Raw genomic sequence first — 27,101 nt, 5'->3', positions numbered from 1 at the left:
TCAGTTTATTAGGATAAGGTAAACACTAATTCTGTCAAACACTAGTTATCTTTCCTGAGTATGGAATTGAATACATTCTAATAAGGAAAAAATATAGAAACACTATTCTCCTCTTGTAATACTGCATAGCTCTCCTGTAAAGAATATAATGGTAGACATGTTTGGTAATTCAGTAACTATGTTTACAAGATAAGAGTATTCCAACTTGAACTGTCAGTTAGCACATGTTCAGGATTCCTGCTGACTTAGCAGCAAAGAATGCCTTGGAGTCCAATAGCGAGAACTAGCTCCCTCCCTCCTTCTGTCCCTTCCTGTTCTTATCTCTCGCTTAATAATGGCCCTTAGTTACTGACATCAGTCAGTCATTTTTACATCAGCCTGTTTTGTTGGTCAAAACAGAAGATTATGTATAGATTAAGTATGAGTGGCACTCAGGCTGAAAGTGTGAAAACTTCATAGGTTTCGGTAACACAGTGGAAAACGTGTCCTGAGTTGGTGTTAGCATTAGCTGAGAAATGGAAATGTATGCACTAATTTGCACGGCAATTGCAGCTCAGCCTCACCTGCCAGCCTCATCTATTCATTGAACTGGGAGGCTATGGTATCTTTAAATGACATTGAGTCACTTGAATGACTTATTTAAAAAGTTATCTTCCTAAAAGCTGGTAAAAGCTAACAGGAAATCTAAATACATAATACATAATAGGAAATATTGAGAGTTACTAGAATTTCTCTGATTTATTACTGTTAAAGATCTGGCTAAAAAGAACTCTCTTCTACTTTTTGGCTGCTCAAACTGAACACTTGAATAGATGATAGCTTTGAAGATGCCATCTGAAGTATTGCACAATTAGCATAAATAATTTTAAAGTATTCTGCTTCTGTAACAGATCTTGAAATGCTGCATCTAATGGCCTATGGTATTTAGAGACAAACTATTCCAAAAAACTGCAAGCCTGTAAATTTCTGTGATTTGGTATCAGAAAATTTGTCTTTTAAAATTGAAGTAATGACTGAATAATAGCTTGCAGTGAATGATACGACCTTGGTTGGAATTTGCTTCAGAGTCAGACTATACCTCCAAAGATGGCCCTGGATGTTTCATTGTGCCTACTTGCCTGAAATTTTGCATGAGTTCTGGCTATGTTGAGAACAATTTGCTTCTGACTTCTGAAATATGTTCTGCCTTTCGAAGTCTGGGGTCTGGAGATTTTGTTTGGGGATTTTTTAGGCCCTATGAACAGCTCACTTATCCTGATATCAGACTGCCACAATTCATGTAGGAATCCTTTACTGTAATTGTTTTCACCAAACACTACCCTCCAGCCCACACAATGCAAATGTGTGTTCTAATAATTCAAATAATTCATTTGATGATTTTATTATAGTTGTGCATGTGGAATCTCATTCTTAAAGACTACCAATCTAGTATTTTATTCAGCCTACCCCAGAAAATCTGTTGTAAAACTGTATTATGGTAATGTGTATAGCATTACACATAGCATTTGCTGACTTTTGAGTCAACCTTCTTTGGGGTTGTCTGTAGGCTTTTACATATGGTATCTGGCAAATTCTTCCTGTGTAAATATTCCTGATAAGAGTTTATTACTTTCCAGTAGCTGGAGAGCAGTATAACACACATTTAGCTCTTGTATTTAGTTCCACCTCCATTTCAGTTACAGACCTTATTGCTACAATTAAGAACTATAGAATTTCTGCATATTATTCTATATACCTCGAGTGTGCTCTAGTCTCCTTCCCCTTTTATTGCACTCCCCAAGGTAATACAAAATAATAATATGCCATAGGGCAAATGGAACCAGCTGAAACACCACACAGCGTCTTTTATCTTGTACATTTTACAATATGACATTCCCAAGTTTGTAACTGATGAATATTGCATCTCCTAGAAACTCCAGCTGTATTATGCTGCTTCTCCCATTAGAGGCATCCTTACTGATACTCTGAACCTTTTTATTTTTTTTTTCTATTAATGCAGCAGCTGTCATTTTGCAGAAATCAACAACATACAGAGGAACTGGCAGAATATGTGGTAATCTTACCAAAGTGCAAAAAGTGCAACATGTTAGCATGAACAAAATATTTGCAAAACCATGAACTGTGCTACATGTAAGTGCTATGATGTAACTAATAATAATGATTTTTATTTTTTTTTTGCAGTTTGAGAGGCTTAACTGGGAACTGGGCTTCCTTCCTTCCTTCCTTCCTTCCTTCCTTCCTTCCTTCCTTCCTTCCTTCCTTCCTTCCTTCCTTCCTTCCTTCCTTCCTTCCTTCCTTCCTTCCTTCCTTCCTTCTTCTTTCTTTTTTCTTTTTCTTTCTTTTTTTCTTTTTCTTTCTTTTTTTCTTTTTCTTTCTTTTTTTCTTTTTCTTTCTTTTTTTCTTTTTCTTTCTTTCTTTCGTGTCTCCTACAAGGCCAAACTACAAGGAATTATATTTTGAGCATACATAATGAACTCGTGATAAGCTGATGGTGCTACTCAGGAACGTGAAGCCCTGTACGGAGCCGTTCATAACAGCTGATGGGTTGGTGTACCGGGCCTCTCATTAGCTTTAGTTTTGCAAGTGGAAGGGTGAGGTGCAGATAAGGTGGACAGACAAATGATGGATATGTAGTGTTTAGTTGTGAGCATTTCTTCTTAACTCCTACTTGTGGAAAATGTAATTTCATCCAAATAAGCTATATCTAAAAACTGAAGAGAGTATTTCTGTCACAAACAACGGAAAGGCCTTGTGCAGCCTGCAGTTACCTTAGTTCCCCAACTTGTTTCAGGCTGTAGAGAAGGTACTTTCTCTGTCACATTTACTTCTACCACTGTGTCACTACAAGTGGTAAACCAACTTTTTGCTAAATTAAGGGAGCAGAGGAGGAAAGGGTGAATTGTTGCTCACTGTTCGTCCAGCTTTGCTGCTGTGTAAATATATTTTTTACTCTCCTTTATTCAGGCTTAGGAACTAAAAGCGTGTGCCAGCTCTAAATGAACTCTTTATGTGTCACCAGTGTCAGAAAGCAGAGGCAGGTTATAACACACCTGCTTGTCTGCAGTGTGTGTACATGTAATGCCCAAAGAGCTCAGTATTAGGATAGCATAATTTAAGGTTTTAGAACTTGGAACTGACTGCTTGAGAAAGAATAGGAACACATAGAACAACTCTCTTTTATTTTTTTGTACAAATATTACTCATTTGGTTTTCTGTATCAAATAGTAACTTTTTTGTTTGTTTGTTTGTTTGTTTTTAACAAAACAAAATGGATTATAGTGCATGGATTTTATTTAACAAATAAATAAATAAATAAATCAAATACTATGATGGCACGTATTTGCACTGTGGGTTGTGGCAACTGTTCAAAAAAAAAATTTATTGTCTGGGTGGGAGTAAGAAGGATATGTGTATGTTTATATGTATAATATACATCCATATATATATATATGGATCCATATATATAACTATACATCCATAGGCACATACAGTAGTTATTCTCAAAAATACTAGAAAGGACAAAATAGGCAAATCTATTTCAAATGGTTCTTTGTACAACTTGCACGTTGTAGGGAATCACCTGTGTTCCTTACCTGATTCTTTAGAAACTGCTCTGTCTTTTCATCCTTAATTTCTCTTTCTTGCTGATCTGCATCACATCCACTGCCATTCTCCACAGATTGCTCGTCTCTTTGTCATGTATTAAACCCGTGCAGACTGTATATTGGTAAACCTGCATTGACAAACATCCGTGAGTTACCTATGGGTAAACGAAAGACTTGATTTTATTACTCACCTGTCTTCCATAAAAATAAAGACAAAGCAATGAGAAACCTGTGTCAAGTTCTGATGTAAAAACAAGTTTTTACATATGAATACTACTGTATTCTTTATATTGATAACTTAAATCCATGCGCAGAATCTGTTCATATCATTTCTTTTTTGGAAAAAACGTGGCAACAAGAATACATAGATATATTGTAAATGTCTAGCAGTTTGTTCTCTGTAAGTCCAAGCAACACCTTCATAGCATTTGTCTGTTTACTTTCAGGGCTAGTCTGGAAGATTACAAGGTACCTTATCCAAGGCGCCTCTGCAGGGTTCAGTGATTTTCATATAATTCTGCTCAGGCTTGCAAGAACTATCCTTAGGTAGCTTGTTTCCTTTATTATTATTTTATTATTATTTTTATTATTACTATTATTATTTTCCCCTCTAGAAGTTATTTCCTAGGTTCTCCCCAGTTCCTAACAATAATTCAATTTTTTTGTACCTCTAATTCCCACCTTTGCTTTTGGACAATCATTCCATTTGTAAATTCAGATTGTATTGTTCTATTTTATGAACTTTGTTATTCTGATTTCTAATTCTCTGACTTCCTTAATTAAATCCAAGATACTTATAAACACCTGTGTGGGGAATTTGATCACAATTATTTGAAATGACATTTTTGTCATAGAAGTATGAGAAATAATTAACTCTCCTGGGATGTTTAATAAAAAGTAAAATGTGGGAATATACAGTGTTGCCACAGAATTTTAATTGAATTAAACTGCAGCATCATGAATTAAACTTAGAACATCTTTTAAACTAAATTGAGGACATCTTTTCTAAAATGAGGAGCATATCTTTGAAATAATTTCTATATTTATGGTGATTTTTTTTTCTTGAAAACCACAGAAGTATTTGTTGGCCCTTTTTAGGTAAGGTTTATCCAAGTACAAAGACAAAAAGCATAGAAATACTTAAAATAACTCCCTTTAAGTGACAAAAATGGTTGTACCCTTTATGTATTAAGCGTTCCGTCTGAAAGACTGCACAAGCCTCTAAATAAGCCTGCCTGCAATAAGCCTGGCCTTTTGAGACTTGGAGGCCCACAGGTACAATGAGGTGGACAAAACCCTGCATCAAAGATGAACTTACATAGGCTGAAGAAAGCAAAATTTGGCCCCATGATTCCCTTTGTCTTATGGCCAAAAAGCTTTACATGCAATAAACACCATCATCAGAACTCACTTAGGATAGGTAATGTGCCTGTGCATCATTTATTTCAGAGTTCTGTGATTAATCACATCTTAACTTTAACACGTAATATGCATTTTCTTAGAGCACAACACATTTTATTAAGGTGTCCAGCTTTCCACAGGGAAGATATTAAATAGAAATTGTTCATTATTTGCCTCGAAATGCATGCAATATACCAAATACCATGTTTTCTGTGATTAGTTTGCAGGAACCATCTGTCATGTCCCCACCCCCACAGCACTGAGGAAGACAGATACTGAAGGTGAGCAGAACATTTACTTTTGACAATAAAACCACCTCTTGCCATTACTTTTAGCTAGTGTTAAGGTAAACATTAAACATGCTGGAGAAAGTGGCTATCTATTGTGACTCTAGAGCAGTGGGACCAACTATGATTACTTGTGACAGCAAACCTCTTAAAACTCCCGAGGAAAATTGCTTTATAGTTCAAGTCAGGGGGCATGTGCAAATATACTTCCAGGTGGGAGCCAGAACCAAGAAGCAGAAACTTTAGGCTCGAAAAGTTTCAGGATGAGTTCAGTGTGAATTTTACCCTTCTCTTTCCTTCCTTTTGGTAGAAAATTATATTGGAAGAGAAAGCAATTTTTCTCTAATGATAAAACAAGATTCTTAAATTAAGCACAGCAGGTAGAAATATCCGGCACAGATTTAAAAGGATATTGCATATTCATATGTTGAACAGTTTTCCAGTGCTGACAGCTAACTATTCCAAGTGGAAAGGGTATATGCTCTGCTGTTGTTCATTCTCTGCCAATTTCCCTTCTTAAAACTCTGGCACCAAATTCTGGGGGCTGTGTACTCTAATCTATGTTATTCTTACCATCATCCATAGGACTAAGAAAGTATTTAACGAGCTAAATCATCTTGACTTTGAATTCAATTGCAGCAATAAGTATACTCTCCAAGATTTTTGAGAAAGGGAAAATTGATATTTCTTCACCATCAACACATTAATCCCTTGTTACCTCCTCTTATATTTGCACAACGAGAGCACTCTGCTATGGTATGAATGTACCTAGAGCATATTTCAGGAGCAAAATATAAACACTGGCAGCAAAGGGCACTTTATGCAAATGCATTTTCTGAGTGATGGTTCTGCCTCCCTGATGATTCTGGCAAGACATAGTAATTTGGGAAAATAACTGGAGTGACCTGCCCTTCAGTTCTTTTCTCCAGGGTGCGTACATCCCCTTGCAAATAGGATTATGACAAAATAAAAGGTTCATTTGGGTGTGAGCATCTTTTAAGATACAGTCAATATATCACTGTAGAAAATAGTAGAGATAAAGCAGAGCTATAAAAAATACCTTTAGGAAGAGAAAACAGACCATCATGCCTAACTTTATATTGCACTCATTTTCCTTTTACAGCCCACCTGTCAGTCCTGTTATCCTCGTCTAGAAAAGAATTTACAGTAAGTCTCTGCTTCAATCAGTTTCCATGGTAACTTGGTCCTGTTTTTAAACCTTTACATAAAAATGGCTTGGTTAAAATGATAATGCTGGAATGCTTGCCCATACCTGAACTACACCTTTTCCATTACTCAACAGTATTCAGTTTGGGGTGTCCCTTCGTCTGCTCCAGTTCCTTTAGCTCCTACACCACCGTCTCACTAACCAAATCAGATCAGATTCTTTACCATCTGGCTATCTCACTTTTCAGAGACACACAGGATTTGGGGTACTGACACACAGCATGCTGTGAAGTATAGAGTAAAGTATGTTAGGGGCTGGATTCTTGAGTTCACTGGGGGTGGTCCCTCTGGGTGCAGTAACAATACTGCACCTGGTCTTCTACCTGGCCGAAAGCTCCAGGTAGAGCTTTAAAAAGCTCTTTAAAAAATTAAAAAATATATATATATATATAAAAAATGAACCAGAAGAGGCAGAAGGGCCCCCACCTAAGAAAACCCTTTTCACAAAGAAAAAAAAAAAATCCCCTTCCATGAAGATCAAGGGTAAATAAAAGTTCAGAAAAGCAAATTAAAATTTTATTTGATGCTAAGAATCTCTTGGTACTGTTCTATCACTGTGAATATAATATGTGCATTTAATTCAACTTTTTGTTATCCTATATCCTACTGTCAATCTTTTCTAATGCACTTGTAATTTCTGATTCTCTGCCCCACTTTGACTGTGACAGTATTTTTCATTTCTGATTCTCTGCCCCACTTTGACTTTGACTGTGACAATATTTTTCATAACTGTGATTACTGGTTTATATTATCTTAAATCTGATCTAGGAATTTTTTTTTTTTTTTTTTTTTAATGTAACATAAGCACTTCAGAGATAACACAAATTACAGTTACAGAGAAATCCTAAGAGAATTTCTAAGGTGGATCCAATAGAGCTCTTCAGCAATTGCCCTGAAAACTTGCTGCATTTTGTAAAAGATGACGCCTTCCCTGTGGAACCAAAAGCTCTTAAAATTCTATACTAGGTCTGCTCTTCTGAGTTGTATCAGGTACCTTACTATTTGTATGGGAAAAATTTTATTCTGTAAGAGACACAAATAGAATTTATGAAAAATAATTTTTCACTGCTCTATCTGCCAGGCAGACATGCAAAAAGCTGCTGAATGTAGATGTACACCAAATAATTTACAACTGAGGTTGTCCTGACAAAGACTTGATAAAGATTTTTGCAGATTTTAAAGATTTTAAAGCCTGATAAAGGTTTTGCAATGGGACAAAGAGATACTATTTTCTTGTGATAAATAATTGTGCAACTGGTGCCTATTAGGTGTCTTAAATATCAGAAACAAGTCCATGTTTGCACTGTGTTTCATAGTTTAGCTAGTATGAGATCTTACCCTTAGCCATACACAGAAGGGCAGTATTCAGTGATTTTTCCCTCTCATGTCTTTTTCTCATTTCTCAATAGCATTATTATGCAAGGTATATGTGTACTATATCCTTTATAGGAGTTTACATTTGTATAGACTTGATGGTCATCTACTGGTTTATCTAGATAATACGAACACCCTGAATTTCAGTTACAATTTAAAAGGAAAACGTCAGTATCCTGGTTCTAAACCAGATGATCTAGGTCTTCTAGAAGCTAGATTTAGACCTGCATCTCTCCTTGCAAAGCAACTTGAAAAAAACAAGCATTTTTTTTCACCTCTTTGTAGGACATTTTTAACTAGCAGCTCATTTACCCCCAATGTCCTAACACTGTCCTATAGACATTAATTTCTGAGCACAGGGCATTGTCAAATCAGGGGATCATAAATCCACTGCATTCCCCTCATCAGTCTTGGCAGTAGCATCTTCACAGTACTCCTGCGTGTCAGTAAAGTATGACCTTCTCTCACTGATTCGTGTGGATTAGGCTTAATTGATCTATGTTTTTCCAATGGGCATTTTAACTTTCACACAGTAATTTTTTCAATAACTGATGTCTGACCAACTGGTCCCCAGTTTCCAGATGAAAGAATAACATTTGATGCTTTATCAACTGAAAAAAATGAACTTACTTATTTTTAATGCTTTTATAATCTTTTTTTTTTATTTTTAGCATCTTTTAAATTGATTAAAAATTAAATATGTTTACCATTTTTTAAAAATTCTATTCACAATCTTTTGTATAAAAATGGAGACTGACTCTGATACCATTGTTGAATTATTGACTCCATTCTGACGCCAATCTGTGCTCCAGAAATGCAGTAGTTTGATGTGAAAACTGATTACACTATTTGGCAGCTTGAAATGGGAAATTTGTCAGGCCTGGTCTTTAATACAGTTCTCACTGTGTTTAATTAACCTGCTAATTACTGTGTAGTGCAACAGGCTAAATTTTATTTTGTGCTGAATATTGTTTGTATGTACAGCAGATCAACTGTTAGTTGCGAAGCTATCTCTGTATTGTTTGATATTTCTGCCACTTCTTAAACAGATTATAAAGTGCTGTTGAATTACGTGGGGATAGAGGGAGGGGTGTATTTCTTAATTTTTGGCTCAGCATTTTGGTTCATACTATTTCTAGAAATTCTTAATTCTTAAATCTTGCAGTAGTTATTACTGTGTATTTGAGAAATATCACTGTCTATTACTTATTTAGTTTCTTGCTGGTAGAAATTCCAAATAGTTCATTTCTATGCCTTAAATAATTGTGTGTGTGTGTTTTTCCTGTATAGTTATGACTTCCCTCACATACTGTTCTATATGAGATTTTTATTTTTTTTTTAATTCTGCATTCAATTAATATGGCCTAATTTGTTATCTGTTTTCCCCCTTATTGTGCTTTCTGAAGACATATATCATAACTTCAAAGCCAGTTATATTGTCATTAAAGTAGAATGAACATGTTTGGATATAATAATAAATAGCTCAAATATTCACACATCTGTGAGCCTTCATGTTACAAATTTCAGAAATTTCTGCTGCTGCAGGCCAATTGGGCTATATAAACAAGTATTTAAAAGGAGTCAGTAGCTTGTAAGAAGTTTACTGAGCATGCATTACCTGTGTGCTGCCATCGTGGTATATGTTTTTTTGAATTGGATGATCTTCGCAACGGTAATTTGAACCTTAATCTTCCTCTCTGCCTAGTCCCTTTGGTTCTGGTATCTCCCACACGATGGTGCATCTCCCAAACTCCACATTATGTCCTAAACTTATTTTCAAGCTGTTTCTCTATCTGACTGTTTTCTGCTTATTCAAAATCTCCCCTCTCCTTTGTTACACTAGGGAATTCATGTTTTGAAGTGTGTTCCACAGAAGGAGAGAACAGAGGAATGCCTCTGTCAAAGTTACAGGAGAAGAACAAAAAGTATGCACCGAGAGACGCTGGAGAGTGTGAAGGAAGGAAAGAGCAGTGCTTTGTTACTGCTCTCTGCCTGGCTGTCCTACTCACAGGAGGAAGTTCAAAAACAAATTAATTAGGATCATGAAAGTTGATTGTTGTCCATGTTTACAAGGAGAAGGGCACAGAAGACCTTCTCTGTGGTTTGTTAGAATCAGAACCACAGTGTGTGAATAGTCTTACAACCTTTCCCTTCTGCTCTTCTGCATCCAGCCCTCATGACAGAAACACTCAGTTACTGGCAGTAAAACATGTATAAAAAGCTCCTGATCTTTATTGTGGTGAGATGAGAATTGTTTTATAACGATGCATTATAGGAAAGAGCAAATGGATGCAATGGGAAGAAGAGCTAAGATCTCAAACCAAGACTTCAGGCTCACTTCAGAGACCACCAAACCCTGTTCTCTTCTGGAAGGCTAAAAGGTTGCAAGGAAGTTAATTTCAAACTAAGGTCGTATCCACTCGATTTAATTAAGAGACTGTTGTCTCCAGAAACTCCTGTGATCATAATTGACTTGTGAGATTAATCTAATCAATATATATTTTTTTCTTTTCCTTTTTTTTTTTTTTTTTTAGTAGAACTATTAAAAAAACACACATTCAGATCACTTCACAGTTAATTAAAAAAGTTCCACTTTATTTGGAAAATAACCAGTACCAGTGAAAATAGTAAGCAGAAACATAATGTTTTCTTGTCACCTAATAGCACTGAATAAGTAGGTATACGTGTACTTCAAAATGAGTTGGCTGTCTTGAAGTGACACAGACAGGGGTTGCTGCATTAGGCAGTGAGTTCAGCCAGTGAGTAGGTCTCAAGGAAACTCAGGTTCCTCACATGACTTCTGGGCTACTCCCTCATCTATAAAATTGGACACCATGAGACTTTCTTTGTGTGATCGTAATGAATGCATTCCAGACTCTGTGATTCCCAACTGTTGCAGGGAGCATGTTGCAATGTTTTTAAGTACTTAAACAAGAAATAGAAAATAAATCATGCCTATTTTCTGGTCAACAGCCAGAAAACTCAAAAATTTGCATCTTGCAATGTGATCTTTATAAAGATTTTCAGTGACAATACATAAAGGTGAATCTAGCTTAACGTGTCATTCTTAGAAGATATTTGTCAGTTCCGAGGTCACTCCATTTCTAGAAAGAAATACAAGCTTTCCATATTACTTTTAGAAGTATTGTATAAGCAATTCATTTTCATTTGTGTGCTGAGAATCTGGGCTATTGGGGGTTATTCATAAAATCCAAGCTAGCTTGCTCAAATTTCCACCATCCACTGTGTAAGAAAATACAATTTGAAGGAAGCACAGAATCAGCCTGGGCTCTTGAGGATGTTTGACGGTTATATTTTATTTTATACAAGGAAAAGAATTAATCTTTTCTAAATTATAGGTGTGAAAACAATCAGCTGTGGAGGCGTGTGTCTTAAATAAGCTTTATAAATATAAGTGCTTTCGATTTCTAAAGATAATGTACAGAATAAGCCAGCTTCAACAAAAAAGCAGGGTTAATCATCAATGTAGCAACATCGGTACAAGCCGGGCATCATTCTAGAAAATGAGACAAATATTAATCTAATATAGAGAATACTGTGAATTCCAAGGTTACGTGTGTCATAAATATGTGGTTGACTCACCGGCTTTGAACTCCTGAGTGCCTTATACATTAATTTTCTTCAAAACTAGAAGTAAAGCTCAATAGAAAAAGGGTTTCATAATTTTTGCTAAGATTCTAGTTTGGTCAATATGAACATTTATTAGAAAAATAGTATTTGTTGAACCTACCTGGAAAATTTCTGAACTTGCCCACCAACTTTTTTTTTTTTTTTCCCCAAAACACAAGTATAAAATCAAGACATATTTAAGATGGTGTAACGTAATATTTAGAATAATTTAGCTCTAAATGGGGAGGTTTATATTTATCATGAATTAAATTCTAATAGGCAAGCATATATATATATATATATATTACAATCTTGTTTCAATAGTAGCATCAGCAGGACTTTTAATTCAATTTAATCAATTTTCTTTTTTCATTTTTGTTGATTTTCACTTGGAGGAATTGAAGTTGTAAGACAAATATTTTGGCTTAAGCAGCCTAATCATTCATGTGGGTTCAGCACCTTTATTTATCCATATTATTTATCCATAAAATTTACTAAAACAGTAATTTTTGAAGTCTTGAAAATGAAGCAGAATTAACCAACTTGGATTTACAAACAACTAAAATGAACCATCTTCTTTGGATAAACAGGCTCTTTTTCATTTCTAAATGAACGATGTAGTATTCTCAGCAATGCAAAAATGAGTTTTTTTAAAAAAAAAAAAAGTTCTCAGGATGGGAAGTAGAAAGAATGTTCACCCATCCTACAAATATAATATAAAAGCTCAGTCTTTTTAAGGTCACTTAAAGAAGAGACACTCTTCTCATTGCTATGAATTTCCCAGATAGCTGCCTAAGATCAATGATATTTGTTATTGACATTTTATTAGTTCTCACTAAACTTCAGCTCTTCAGTTGTAAAGTAATACAGTTTACTAACAATTGTGAGAAGAAAAATGAGGTATGGATACTTTAAAATCCAGAAGTGATAAAGACAAATTTTGAAGACAAATGGTGCTTTTCTTCACACATAATCATGAATGTTATTATTATTTTTTTTATTATTATTATTTTTATTTTTTCCTTGTTGGTTGGCTTTTCACCTATATAAAAATTATTACACTGGAGTATCATTTTGTAACTGTTTTTTTTTTTTTTTTTTTTTTTTTTTTTTTTTTTTTTTTTTGTGTGTGTTTCACATGCCCAGATGGTATAAATTAGCTACATTGACTTCACTGATGTATTACATATTTATATCCTCATGGAATGGGGAGCATATACAGTTAACATGGCATAGCATAAAAGCTTTCTCATTTAGCAGAGGCTATCTGTGTGCATGAGAATTTCAAATTACTTTTGAAGATTTTCACATTACTTTGTATGTTGGACCAAGGGTCTCATAACTTAGTGGGGCTTTTGCCATTGCTCTGGAGCTAAAGGCGAGCAATCATATTACCCAATTTTAAGCTACTAGCTCAGATTGACAGGAGTTCAGTGTCTGTCATTTCTCTTTTAGAAACCAAAAGAATTCTGTAGATAGGCAGGAAAAGATCTGGATTCAAATTAGTTTCTCAAGACAGTCTCAGTTGCCATCTAATTTGGCTGGAACAAATAGCCATGAATGTCTAACAGAGTAATACAGACTATTGAAAACATGATTATTATGTTTATCTGTAACTTCAAGGCACTAACAAATTCCAGCAAATATAAGCATGGAACCTGTCCAGAACACCTTTAAGTGTTCTGCAAAAGATTGTTCAGGCTTTTTTGGTTAACATGCATGGAAAGGCTTGCAAGAGTTACGCATAAAGTTCAATGTAACCGAAAGTTCTTGTGGCAACAGAATTTGAACAAAAATCATGTGAGCATCTTTAGACAATGTTCATAAGTTTCATGTACATTATTAAATAAAAGTAAAAATGGGAGACCTAGATCATTTAGTGTTCAGCCATAAAAGGCATTGACCCTCTTTAATGTCCTGTTCCCAAGAGCACCATGTGGGGTCCATGGCAGCATAAATGACAGTGCTTTACTGTCATTTTACATTTTACATACATTATGAAATCATTTTACATGCATTATGAAATCTTAATCATTTGTATCTTTAGTCAGATTCAGAAAATTCTCTTTTCCTGCTCTGCCTTAGTTATCCTTGCTTAGAGAAACCTATCAAAGGGTGCTTCCCTCATTAAAGAATCTGTTTTAAAAAGTGAAAGTTTATTTACATGCTTTAATGAATGACTGATACAATTGTTTGAATAACTGTAATATAATTTTAGCTATGTTCATTTGTCTGACCTACAGCCAGCCTTGGAAGATAATATGCTATCTCACTGAATAATCAGCTCCACTACTATTTCATAAATTGGGGTCCTCTTCTCCTAGACAAAGGCATAAAAGGAAAAAAAAAAAAAACACAAACAGAGATAAATGTATTCACAAGACATCTTTGATTGCAACAAAATTTAGTTCCATGGATCCAGCCTAGAGGTATTATGCAGATGGCATTGCATTATATAGCTTTTGCCTATATTGTGTACTTAAACTGACTTCAGAAAAGTTCAAGTAGTAGTTTGTCTATAGATACCCCACTTTTTCTTTTTTTTTTTTTTACTGGGTGATTACACAGAAATTTAGAAAAGGTAGATTTGATTTCTTCATGGTCCAAATACAGAAAGGAAAGAACTATGTTAAGCTCTGTTTTGAAATTCAAATTCTGTTTATACTTAGGGTAAGAGACTATCTAGAGGCTAACATGGCTTGCATGAGCTTCAGAAGATGAACCTACTTCATATTGCTCTCACCACACTGTATTGGTTAATCATTATCTTTTAACAGTGCCTTTAACAATTAGGTAAAATAACATTTTATCTTTTTTTTTTCTCTTTTTTTCTCTCTCTTTTTTTTTTTTTTCTTTTTTTTTTTTTTTTTAACATACTTAGACAATCTTGAACAAACTAATCTTATTTTTCCTTTGTTTTTCATTATACTTGCCATATGGAACATGTACAGTAGAATTAATTTAAAACAAAAACAAAACACACTTTCAATCTCTATCCTTGACTAGATTCAGATGAGGTAATTCTTTCCCATCTTTACTCTTCCTCAAGGCCCAATGTCCATTATTGTTGAATGAGACACTATGGGTTTCTCACTGATAATGAAAAGAGGTTGTTAAAATTCAGTCAGGCGTTTTCCCACTCAGAAGCTGTTTTATCAGCTGATGTTTCCCTGAAGCATTAGACAGCTGATTGAGCAGTCCAGTCCAGTAAGGAGAAGACATCATTGAATATTCTGTCCAGAATGAAACAGTCAGATCTACTATTATTTTATTTTCCTTGAAAGACAGATTTCTGCCATGCATCTAAAGGTGAAGCACAGTTCAGATCACTACAAGCACTATTTCATCCAATATATATAGTGCACCTTGGCAACGGAATACTTCCCACTAAAGAGTCATCCAGATAAATGTATGTTGAGATTCACCCTACACTGATATTATTTTTGGCTCCTGATGTGACAGAATATTCAGTATATTTAAAATATACTGAAATATATTTTATTCTTTTACTGTGCCTTTTGCTCCTGATCAGACTTTTGCAAACTGACTTGTGTTTGCTCCTTCAAAAAGGCCTGTTTACTGTACTCAGTAAATGTTGTGTTGCTTAGGATAAAAATATGACCACATGAATGTATGATTGTAATCATATTCAGTTATTAAAATCCACAAGAAAAGTCTAGCTTGACACAGTCTAGAATGATATCTCCTCAAGCTGTGAAATCTTACTGAAAACTTGCTTCAGAAATTACCACTCAGAAGCCAGATGTGCGTTTCCCTTTTGGACAATCTGGTCATAATTCATATAAATAAAATATACTGTGTACACACACTCAAAATATATGTTACAACTAAATTTAAGATCAAATATTGCTCTTAAACTTAAAAGTGTTTCTTGGGATATCCTGGAGTCTGTCTACTATTTCAAGGATTATACAAAACTCCACAAGAAAACATTGACAGTAAACTCATGGTCTGCCATTAGCCCTGTGGTAGACTGTAAATAGTTATCATTGTGCTCTTTGTGCAGCCATGCTTTAAATGAATACTTGAAAAAAAAAAAAAAGAAAAAGAAAAAAAAAAAAGAGCAGAACTATTAAAATGAGTAAGAAGTCCATAAACTTCTTATTAGAAGCTACAGATGGGTAGATCTGGCACCTATTCTGTTTACAGATCTGTTTTTTTTTTTTTACACTGCCTTTAGATGTCTAGAATTTGGGGGTTAATACAGCGTTAGTAGAAATGTAAGCTGAATAACAAAGACAAGAATGTATTTCTGATGGCAAAGGCTGGCTAATTTTGGAGATTTCTGCTCAAGAATCATATAAGAACTGTGTCTTGGGAGCATTTAGTAACAAGAAATTCCCACATGGAGAATACATAAATAGTATTCATACTATTTATGAATACATTCATAGTATTAATATTGCCTCCCCAAATTCAAAAAATTCAGTGCCATGTTTTTAGCATTTCCCAAGGCCATACATTTCAGAAACTTTATATTTAAATATCTCTTTCCCAGAACTGTAATAATAGAGGATTTCATTAGCAACATTTAGGAGTTTTAAATTATTGCTGTAGAAACAGATACATTATAGTGTACAAAGGAAAAGACAGAATAGTTTTCCCCCACAGAAGATTCTCAGTGTATATTATATGATTCAGTGTATATTATATGATTCATAGGGAGAGCAATCATGTAAATCATCTGTGTTTTTCTTTTTGAATAGATTTAAAGCTAGCTTTATTTCCAAATTAAGAAAATGTTATCAAGGTAATAGAAAAAATTCTCACTATCAAAAAACCTACGTTAATACATATTCTATATTATGCATATAAGCAACTCAATTTCAAAGGTAAAACGATTATTTTTTTGTTGACAAATTGTGAGGAATTGCTGTGAATTCTTGAAGAACTAAGAGTAGTCTTCCAGCGTGACATAAATATCTTATGATCATATTATTATTATTTTTTTAATTTCTGCACAGACTGGGTATTAAGAAAACTATCCCTCTATTTACTTTCCTTTTAATCTATCCATTCTACTTCATCTTACTTTGATCTGATTTCACATGACTCAAACATTTAGTACGGACTCAGTCTTCTACCTCCCACTCAGTTTCATGCACCTTGGCCCTGGTGCTAGCACATCATGTATTTGTTGAGCATCTCCTCTCCTGATCCTGAACCATGCATGCTGGAGGCAGCGGATCAGATCAGTGGCAACTAGTTTTGCCCACAGTGTATTGTGTGGGAACAGGATAGAGGCACCAGCATTGCATTTCAATGGGAAAAAGTGTTGCCAGCTATGGAGAGGTTTGTACCTTCCAGCCATGGATTCTCTCTATGCAGAGAAGAGGGATGTTATTCCTCTGTAATCACTAACTTTACTGGTAAAATTTATAGAACAAAGGAGATCACTGTGTTGAATTTGAGTCTTGGTTTTTAAGCTGTGCCAATATTATTTTAAAATTACATGCTTACTGTTTAATGATCAGAATAATGTAAGACATTCTACTTACCAGTTACTCCGTTTTTATCCTGCCCATGATCTCTCCTGTCCTCCTGTGTACTGTGATTGCAGCTGGAGTAGCTTTGTGTTTGCCAGCTCAAACACTGATTATACATCTGCTGCAGCAAAGAACTTAATGTTGGATGCAGGAGCTATGTGGGAACCTATAACACAGGTGGTCAGTTCACACTGTGCTCTGTGTGGCCTTGACTAAAGTACTGCCTACCTCTGTCTGGTCTAATTGATGCTGTGCTTGGATATGGTTGTGCAAACATGACCTCAGTAGTCAACATTTCAAAAGAAAACAACCCCAAATTTGAAAATCTGAATGGTAATTTGTTGTGCCTCAGACGCTACCATGATGTTATCATATAGGGATTAAACGTATATTCCCTGGTAAAGTAGTAGTCAACTCTATAGTACTGTAGTAATGCATGTTCAAAGAAACATCTCAGATTATATTCATCCACATCTTCAACATTTTGAAGCACTTTTCCCCTTAGCCTCCCTGGCACAGCTCTCAGCCAGTGCAAATCCTTATGTTCTCCCAAGTGCAGGTTCACCAATGAACTTTAAGAAATCACATCCTGTCCATAACAGTATTGCAGCAGCAAGATAACAACCATGTGTACAGCTTATCAACTGTTACTGCAAACATTTAATTGACTTGATAATAAAGAACTTTTAAGATGAATTTTAAAAATCAAGACAAGAATTTGATGTAAAATTGTGCTGGGTCTGACTGGGAGTTAACTTTCCCCACAGCAGCCCACCTAGTGCTGTGCTCTGCACTTGTAGCTAGAATAGCACCGACATCACCCCAACGTTTTGTTTGCTGCTGAGCAGCACTGGCACAGCACCAAGGCTTTCTCCAAGCCCCCCAAGGCCAGCAGGCTGGGGTGGGCAGGAGGTGGGGAGGGGACACAGCCAGGGCAGCCGACCAGAGCTGACCAAAGGGATAATCCATACTTATGATGGCACGCTCAGCCATAAAAGCTAGGGGGAAGAAGGAGAAAGGGGGAATTTCATTATGAAAGCATTTGTATTCTCAAGCAACTACCACATGACTTGAGGCCCTGCTTCACAAGAAGTAGCTTAATAACACCTGCTGATGGGAAGTAGAAAATAATTTTTCCTCCTTTTGCTTCTCTGTGGCTTTTTTTTTTTCCTTTCATTAAATTCCTCCTTATCTGAACACATGAGCTTTTCTGTTTTCATTGTATTTTTCCCCCCTGTCCTTCTGAGAAGGAGAAGTGAGAGAGCAGCATTGGTGTTGCTTAGCTGCCCATTGTTTTTTAAACCACTGCAAAACCATAAACAACTTGAACAAACAAAATTATTTTGGGGCTGATTCTGGTTTAGAATTGAGAAATTTAAACTAACATATTTACTATATACTACTAAATTGTAAAGCAATGGAAACATGATGTTGAATCATTCTTAATGTGATGCATAATGAGTGGAAGGAGTAATTGGCACTGGCTGTGCCTTAAGTTCATTGCTAACCTCAGCCATTACTGTCCAAAGTTGCATTTTAAACTGAATGCTGACTCTCCTGTCTGTGGAAAAACTTTCCATTCACTCTAATTAAACTGGATAATGCAATTCATGAACTGTTTCTGGATCACCGCTCTTCTTACTTTAATGGAAATCAATGAAAAATAAGTAGGCTTCCACAGGAGGAAATAAAAGTACAAACTCAATCTCAGAAAAACAGTCCATGAAGATTTGTCAAAAGTGGAACACATTGGCGACCTGTGGCCTTTCCTGGGCTTGTCTTGGAAATGCTAATGTCCAGATGGTACTATTTCATGCTACTTTGAAATGAGTTATCAAATCCTGCCACTAGTATGCAGCCAAATGAGTTATCAAATCCTGGCACCAGTGCACTGCCAAACAACCAGAAATTTTACAACAGAGTGCTGTGGAATGACCAAAACAAATCTTAGAAAAGGAAACCAGAACAGTTCTGTGACTGCAGTTACAACTAACGAATGCTGCAGCTTGCTCAGTGAAGCAAATCCACTGTCTCTAGCCATCTTGTTTCTGGTACGCATTGCTCTTTAGGCTTCCATTGCAAGCTGCAAGATTTAACAGTGTCTACGGAAGAAACCAAAATGCTGCACCAACTCCCAATTCTCCTAGCCCTTCTCCAGCTTCTTTCCCTTCACTTGTGCATGGGGAACTTTGAACGGTTTGTGTTTCTCCTGTCGCCTAAAGCATTCTTCCTTTAACACTGCAAATACCTCCCCGGCATAATCTGGAGAGGCAACACTTGGGTAGTAGTGCATGACGTGTTGCTGACAGAGAAAGCCAGACAGGATTTTGGACAGTAAAGCAGAAGTTGGGTTACTTTTGTAGTTTTCATGATGTTCCTGTTCAGACATAAAACTGTTTCTTAATTGTTGGCAGAGTATATAGGTCTTTTTCAAATGATATCACATAATACAGTAAAGGTGGTTTCCATTCTCCAACATGAAGTAATTTAGAGTAAAGTATTAATTGCTTTTGTCCACACTTTTTGTAAGGTATTAATTGCTTTTTGTGACTTTGTAGTTACTATGATAAGGCAAATTTCTTGCCTAGGAATTTGGAACTGTGTTCCAAATCTGTAGTTAAAAAAATCTGTTCAAATTCTACTTTTAAGATTCTACAAGAATCTTTCATAAGCAGGCTGAATGTTTCTATCTGTGTGACTCATTTAAAGTGTACACTTTGTAACTGTCAAAGATGTTTAGTGGTAATGCTTAAGTTTATATAGAGTTTTTAGAAAATTGCAAACTGCAGGGCAGGGCAGCAAGGTAGATGATGACAACAGTCATGTGTAACCTGCACAAGAATGACATGCATCATTGTAAGGGGTCGGCAGGAAAGGACACCAGGCCCTATCTTTAGCCACAAAGCCCAGTCAGAAGATGCCTTTAAAAAGGTACTGATTGTTAGGTCTCAGATTCTCAATTCCAGCTTTTGATCCATCGATGCCTTTTGTCAGTTCCAACTGTTTCTCCAAACTATTTCTCCTCTGTGGCAGGTAAAAGTGGTTTTCCTGCCTCCTAAGCCTCAATGAAATTAAAATGTTTCAAGACATTAAGAGCAAAGGCATAATTAGTTTTCCATTACGTGATGTGAAATGAATTCCATTGAAACATGTAGCATTTAGAGGACAAAAAATAAGCAGCCAAAATGATCCGTGTTAAAATTTTAAAAATGGTAAGTCAATTGTAATATTTTATCTGATAACACCTACTTCCTTGATGGTTTTGAAATTTTTTTGTCTTGATAACTGAGATTTCATGAGCTAAAGTATATCTGTGTATGGTAGTAATGTCTGTTGCCATCTAAGAAACTCCCTGATACAAGACAGGAACTTCTGTTTAGAGTTGAAGAGTTTTTAAGAATTCCTGTGAAAATTAAGATGATGACAACATGCAGGTGAAAGAATGTCAAAAGAATTTCTTTCATGCAGATAAAAATTGCCTTCCATGATGAACTGCATTGGAGTATGCCTAAAATAGATGTCTATGATTCCGTATCTGCCTTAGGTTGCCAGCAGTTCACCTGAAATAAGAGGCATCCTGGTGTTTCTCTTAGCACGCACTTAACAATTTAGTCAGAGTCTAATCTCAACAGTCATTATCTACCGTAGCTGTATCACCTTTAAATGATCCTTTAAATATTTATAACATGAAATGCTTTAACATGACAAATGCAAGCAAAAACCTGTGAAATACAAAAAAAGACATTAGAACTAGACTTCAGATTCCTTAACAGAGTGTAATGATTTTCCCAAGATGAAGTGAGGGAGTACTCAGTATACCTAAACGTCAGGCTCAAGATCAAGTTCTATCAAGCTATTCATGTCCAAGTGGAAAAAAAATAACAAAAAAATAAATAAAGGCATTTTAATTCTGAAGTAGCTGTTGCTTAAAAATTTGGCTTCACTCCATTGGAATTGATTCCAGGAGCTATGCAGAACATAGATCCCTGAACTCATACTCATTCCTGCCCTTATATTTGTTAACCTTCTACCAGAAATGATTAGAGCCATCTAAAATTCTGCATCTTAATCTGACTCCATAATTTCCGTGTAGGTTTTATCTCCCAGAATTCTATGTATGATCTTCAAAGGTATTTTAACTTGTCTTAAGACATCCCTTATCTTTGATCATATTGTTTCAAAATACATCTTATCATGTCAGTAAAAGGAAATTAATATTTAGAGAACATCTTCAGGTAATTCAGAATCCTAAAACAATATAAACATAATGACTTGGAGGAACATAGATCAAAAAAGGGACCCCATCATCTTGTTTCTCCAGCAAGGGGAGATTTTGCAAAGGAAAGAACACTTTATTACATTTCACTTGTGTCAATTAACACATACTCTGTGTCATCTTCACATACTGGTACAGAGGTTATGTGGTTTTCTTTGGAGAACAAGAACCAAAACAAGGATATTCTTGCAGAGACCCTAAACTATATCTTACCTCCTGTATACCTGCATTTCTTCTCTTTTTATTCTGTCTCTTAAGTCTGAATAAGGTTTCTGAACCTGAGGAAGAAATGCAGTTAAAAAGTTTCACAGCATTAGCTTGTGATACTTAGGACACAGTGTCTATTTCGATACCATATGTCATTCCAGTTGTACCCTCTGCCCTGCATCTGCCTTTGTTCCCTGAATCCTTAGTGTGTCATGGCCTACAAGGTCATTTCCTCTTACAATACTACTGTTTTATGCCAAGCAGACAGAGAATGGTTGTTCTGGCAGCCTGCTTTACTCTAACAGCTAGATGTTCCCTTCTTTTAAGGAGTACAAATTGGTGGTGTCCACATGGAGAGTGATCGTGAAGCGCTAAGTTCTGGGATTTGCTGGCCACATCAGCAGTCTGTAGTGATAAGGTAACCAAAACATGAATTGATCCATTGCAACTAATAAAATCAAGATACTTCTCCAAAGCCTTGAAGAAAACAGGAGAATACATAAAGAGTTGCTGCTTTGTCCCTGTGTTTTCATTAGAAGTTGTTGTCCTGCTGCCTGAAACTCACTGAAGTATAAATTACCAATGCCATTAAGCTGTGAAGGACAGTCATATTATTTAAGATCTTGTACTGATCATTCATGCTAAGTTGTTAAAGAAAGTAATTTTATTTATGGTCTTTAAGTTTTTTTTTTTTTTTTCCATACGGTCTTTCAGTATTTTTCAATCTACCATATATCAAACAAATCATCATAAAGTTCTAGTGAACTCATGATTCAATGCCATTAATACCTGCACAAACAATACAAACTGTAGATCTTCAGTTTCTAAACTTCAATTTTATTTTCCAATCACAGCATATCTTCAGTTTGTTCTGTAAGTCATCCTGCCACCGGCTATTTTTTCTCTATGGAATATCTGTAGCTGATTGCTGTGGTAACTTCTAACATTAAAAATATGAGGGATTTCTGAAATATTCTCAAGCTTGATGCCTAAGTGATTTATGTAATAATTCTGATATAGGCAAGTACTAAAAAAGCTTGAGTTTTAGGCGTTGATTCTTAGGGATGCTAACAAGTTATCTACATTTATCAATCAAAATAATACTCAAAATGATAGATGCCGTGTATTTATCTAGCTAGGAATGGGGGGAATACCTGATCTTTTACCTCCTTTGCTGCTAGACAGTACTGAAATCAATTCCATGTTAATGCTAAAGGAATAAGAAATTAGAGAAATGAGAAGCAAAAACCAAATGTGAACTTGAAGTCTGCACACCAACACTGCTGGAAAAATATTTCCAGTAATTCACTTCATCTCCTACCTCAAACTTGGCAATTAATTTGATAGCCATTCTTTTTTAATGTTTTTCCCATGTAAATAGTACAAAAATGATACTTCACAAATATTATAAATTCTGGATTAGAATATCTTCAGCTTTGTCATTTGACAGTGAATCTCAGCATTAAAAACAATGTGCTGAAGGAGTAGCTTGAATAAGAGTCTCTGAAAAACAGCAAAGCTGGCTAAGAGTTGTCCATATCAGTACATATATTAGCATTGCACAGACAATCACAGTGTAATTGTTAACAAAATCCCCCTCATTTATTAGATTTTTTTTTTTAATAGGGTCTTATGTGATCATTCCAGACTACTCATCATGTGTTTCTACCAGTCAACTTAACCTGTGTCTAAACCATCTCCTAATATCTTAGTTACACACAAAAGACTGTCTTATATTGCATTCCTGCATCTGCAGAGAGAGTTTCTTCTGAATGTTTAAAATTATCTATGTAAGTTTAGGTTGTTCTTCTGCCAAAATTGTTTTGAGGACACCTTATGCAGCTTCTCTATCCAGAAAGGTAAACAACATAGTTAAGCATGAATACAGTGTCTATGGACAGCAGAGGCTGCTTCTGGGAGTCTCCAGGACCATCTTAAATACCCACCTGGAGAGCTCATGGAACAATTAGTCATTGATGACTGCGCTGGGCAGGCACACAGGTATGGCCCTGATACACAGCTACACAATTAAAACACATTACAAACCTGAATTTCATCTGTGTGTCAAAATTACAACTTAAATTCCATGCACCATCATGACATGCAGCATCAACTAGACAGATTTCTAATTTAGGTGTCTGATTTGGACAAACAATTAGGTTTGTTTAGGCAACCCTACCATCTAAATCATTTGGATGATAGGGTTGCCTAAACACCAGGGTTTTGCTAATATGAATCAAGTACAAGACTTAAGAAGGGCCATAATGTTTGCTGTTCCTATAGGAAATAAGGGGAAACTGTGAACTGACATTTTCTACTGAGAAGTTGCCATGAAACTGGGCAGGAATTTGAGTCTGCAGTAGTCATTTCAGGTAACTGAGTCATCTCGCCATAGCCTTCCTGATTCCTGTGGAAGCACAGTTTAATACCCTTCCAAAGCCTTATCTCAGTATTTTTTCTCTTGGGAGCATACTGCACAGTATGCAGTTAGTACTGATAAGGAAGCTATTAGAGAAGTCTGCAAGATCACAAAACTAATAATATAGCATAGAAAAGAACAACACTACCCCCGAACCCCAACTTCTCCCCCAGCGTATGTGGTGGCTTAACTTCCATCGAACATGAATAGACAGTATTTGTAATCCCCATCTCATTATTTTATTTTATTTTATTTTATTTTATTTTATTTTATTTTATTTTATTTTATTTATTTATTTACTCTCTGTTTTCAGATAAACAAAATGCTTGCAACTAGCAATCAAACTGGAAGTAGCTGTGCAGCCTAGCTTTATAGTGAATCACATTAGAATGGTAAAGGTTATGAACAGGTCACTGTAATCCTGTTAGATAGGCACTTACTTCTTTACTTGTCAGTCCTTCAGTCCTAAGTATTTGATTTAGACACCTACTGTGCTTTTTCACATAGATTTTGATTTTGTCTGTTTACCTGCAATATTAGGAATAGTCAATGTCTTTGGTTCAGAACATATGGCAAGGTAATCCTGTTTAGTCATGCTAGGTAAGTTGTCTTTTGTCACACTTCTGATGGGCAAATACTTTTTTTTTGTTTGTTTATGTTTCGTTTTGATTTACTTTCTTATGAATTCAATACTGTCTTCTCAAGATGAAATTATGCTGATCAACAGTAACGTTTCCTGTAGTGAAATTTATACTTCAGGCATATTTGTAGCAGTATATGTGGGGTTCTCTTTTTATGGGCTCACCTTACCTGTTTGCTCCTCTGCTCTGTGGTTACATTATCTTAAAAGTATGTAACACTTTTAGTTGTCTCAACCAAATTTTATTTTAATTCATACTACTACTTTAAGGGCTGCAGGTATATAAGAATACCAACTTGAGCCACTGCCAAAGTGAAAAATTGGCAAAAAAAATCTCTTAAATGTCTTCCTGCTGGTGAAAGTAAAAGGCATTATCCTTTAAACCTAGCAAGAAAAATCAGCTATTTCTGGGAACAAAACATAATTTTCTATAATGTACTGAATCTATTTTCACAGGCCTTGGCAGAGCATTATCTTTTCCAAGATCTCTTGCATCTCAGCATGTTTTTCTGTTACAAAAAAAAAAATAATAATCAACCACCATCTCTAAAGTAACTAAATCTAAATACTAACATTTTAGCTAAGAGACTTTTTATTGTTTTGAGTTCCAACTGTGTTGCATTCTATTTTTATTGGACAGTGAGGAGAATGACTAGATGTTAATTACATCCTTCCCTTTTGACTCACCACCCCTATTGTTTTCGTAACTTGTAGGCAAGTTCAATAGCAGAGAAGTGGACAAATCCTAGGGAAATAAAATAAAAAGGTTGGGGGGGAGGGGGGGAAGGAGAGAGAGAATAAAGATAATCAAGTATAGGAAAATAGCTGGTATTGTTCTTTTCTTGAGACATACATGAAGCCTCACAGACTTAGCATGAGACTCTCCCCTTCCATTCCCATGCCATACCTTTTGCAGCAAGTTATGAATACCATGCATTTATAGCACAGCTTGACTCCTGCTCTTGGATCCCATATGGCTGAGTGAGCTAGCAGTTTTATCCATCAGCCACATCAGCTTCCAGGCTGAAAGAGTCCATGGCAACTGTGCAGCCAGATACTCCTCCAAGCATATCCCTGATAAAAGGCACACTCCTAATGATGCTAGCTGGCCCTTCTTCCTCTTTTGACTGGGCAGATGCACAGATATTCCTGTACCCCATGATCAAATGCCTGCATCCAACACGTGATGACAGCTGACATATTCATTGCTGTGACAGTAAGTGTTTGAAGTCCAATGCATTGAAGAAAGCTGGGAATTTTTGTTACTTTTTTGTAAGGTAACAACATCTCCTCGTAGGGATTATGCCTCACTGTGTGTTTGGGGCAGGAGTATCGCATGCACTGTTGGCTTGATGTCATTACCATCTGTGGTCAACCTCTCGCTACTTTTGTTTGCAGCAGAACATGCATAATACTGAACATTTTGGGAGTGTCACCTGAAATAATTTCCTCATATACATTCTGATATATGAAATGAAATGCAGGCAGTATTGTAGCTCTTAAAGATAACTGCTGTCTGAACTACAGAGCATTTCATCTCATAATAATTAGACTTTGAATGCATTCAGAAGAGAAGAACAGCTAGCAGCTAATAGTTTTTTTTGGACTGTAGTGCTTATCTTCACCACATTGCTGGCTGGACAGATGGCAACCATGTTGTCAGTCTCACAGATTCAACAAGGACTTCAGTATTCAGGGAAACCAAACTGCCCTCATTTGCATTAGATTAGAACTGATTCCCCCAGCTTTTAGGCCCGCTGGTAGAATGAGAGGGTACATTCAGTGTATAAACAGCACAGTGCTATCAGATTAGTGCCTCTTAAGGAACAGGAAATTCACTAGAGAGAAAAATAACACATTGGTGTTTTTAAGGGAGATTTTTAAGTTTAGAAAATACAGCAATTCCCATGTTCTACAGCTGGCTACAGAATATGTGCTATAGAATGCTTGAACCTTCTTAAAACAGTATAAACAAATTCCGAGGTTTTGCTTCTGTAGTGAAAAAGTCTAACCTATTGGTACATTTCAGTGTTTTGAATATTCCTACAGACTCTGCATAATTTGATTTCTGCCATTATGCTGGTGTGATACTTGGCTCTCTGTTCTTTTTCATTTCTTCAGTTGTACATGCATCTCTGTGTGCTGCCTCTCTTTTCTTTGGTCTTTCATATTTATTCTCTCTCTTGTGATTTATGTTGCACACATTATTCTGCTAGAGATATGAATTTCTTTTTGTTCTGTCATGTGAAGACTGACTGTACTATCTTTCTTTGTTCAGTCCTCCTACTGATTCCCCCCAAATTGCAGAAACAGTGGGTTTCATACGTATTCAGTTAACTTCTTCTCTCAAGTATCAATACAAATGCATTATATTTAGCTTATAAACCCAGTAATTAATTCTAGTTTGAACTTAACCACATTTAATGCTCAGCTAAATTTTAGGTAAAGAGAAAGCAGATTTTCTGTTTCATTAGAAATTCTCCTATTTCATTTTTTCAGGTCCAAAATGGAAAAGCATTCTGAAATTC

General features: G+C 35.7%; 1 protein-coding gene and 1 long non-coding RNA gene across 7 annotated transcripts in view; one reads left to right on the top strand and one right to left on the bottom strand.

Annotated features, from left to right (window-relative positions):
* Window positions 1-27,101, bottom strand: part of B3GALT1 (beta-1,3-galactosyltransferase 1) — a 201,775-nt gene that overhangs the window by 110,301 nt on the left and 64,373 nt on the right. For all 6 annotated transcript variants that reach the window (XR_011097909.1, XR_011097908.1, XR_011097910.1 and 3 more), the window contains exon 2: window positions 3,594-3,733. The gene's annotated coding sequence lies outside the window, so the exon portion shown is untranslated. The remainder of the gene's footprint in view (window positions 1-3,593; window positions 3,734-27,101) is intronic.
* The window catches only part of LOC137858696 (uncharacterized), a 133,467-nt gene that overhangs the window by 73,353 nt on the left and 33,013 nt on the right, over window positions 1-27,101 (top strand). The window contains exons 2-3 of the long non-coding RNA XR_011097923.1: window positions 5,227-5,287; window positions 6,417-6,460. This is a non-coding gene — a long non-coding RNA (uncharacterized lncRNA). The remainder of the gene's footprint in view (window positions 1-5,226; window positions 5,288-6,416; window positions 6,461-27,101) is intronic.

The sequence above is a fragment of the Anas acuta genome, chromosome 6, assembly GCF_963932015.1.
Source record: "Anas acuta chromosome 6, bAnaAcu1.1, whole genome shotgun sequence".
NCBI lineage: Eukaryota > Metazoa > Chordata > Aves > Anseriformes > Anatidae > Anas > Anas acuta.
The sequence above is the reverse complement of the archived record's forward strand: the minus strand, read 5'-3'. Positions and strand labels throughout refer to the sequence as shown.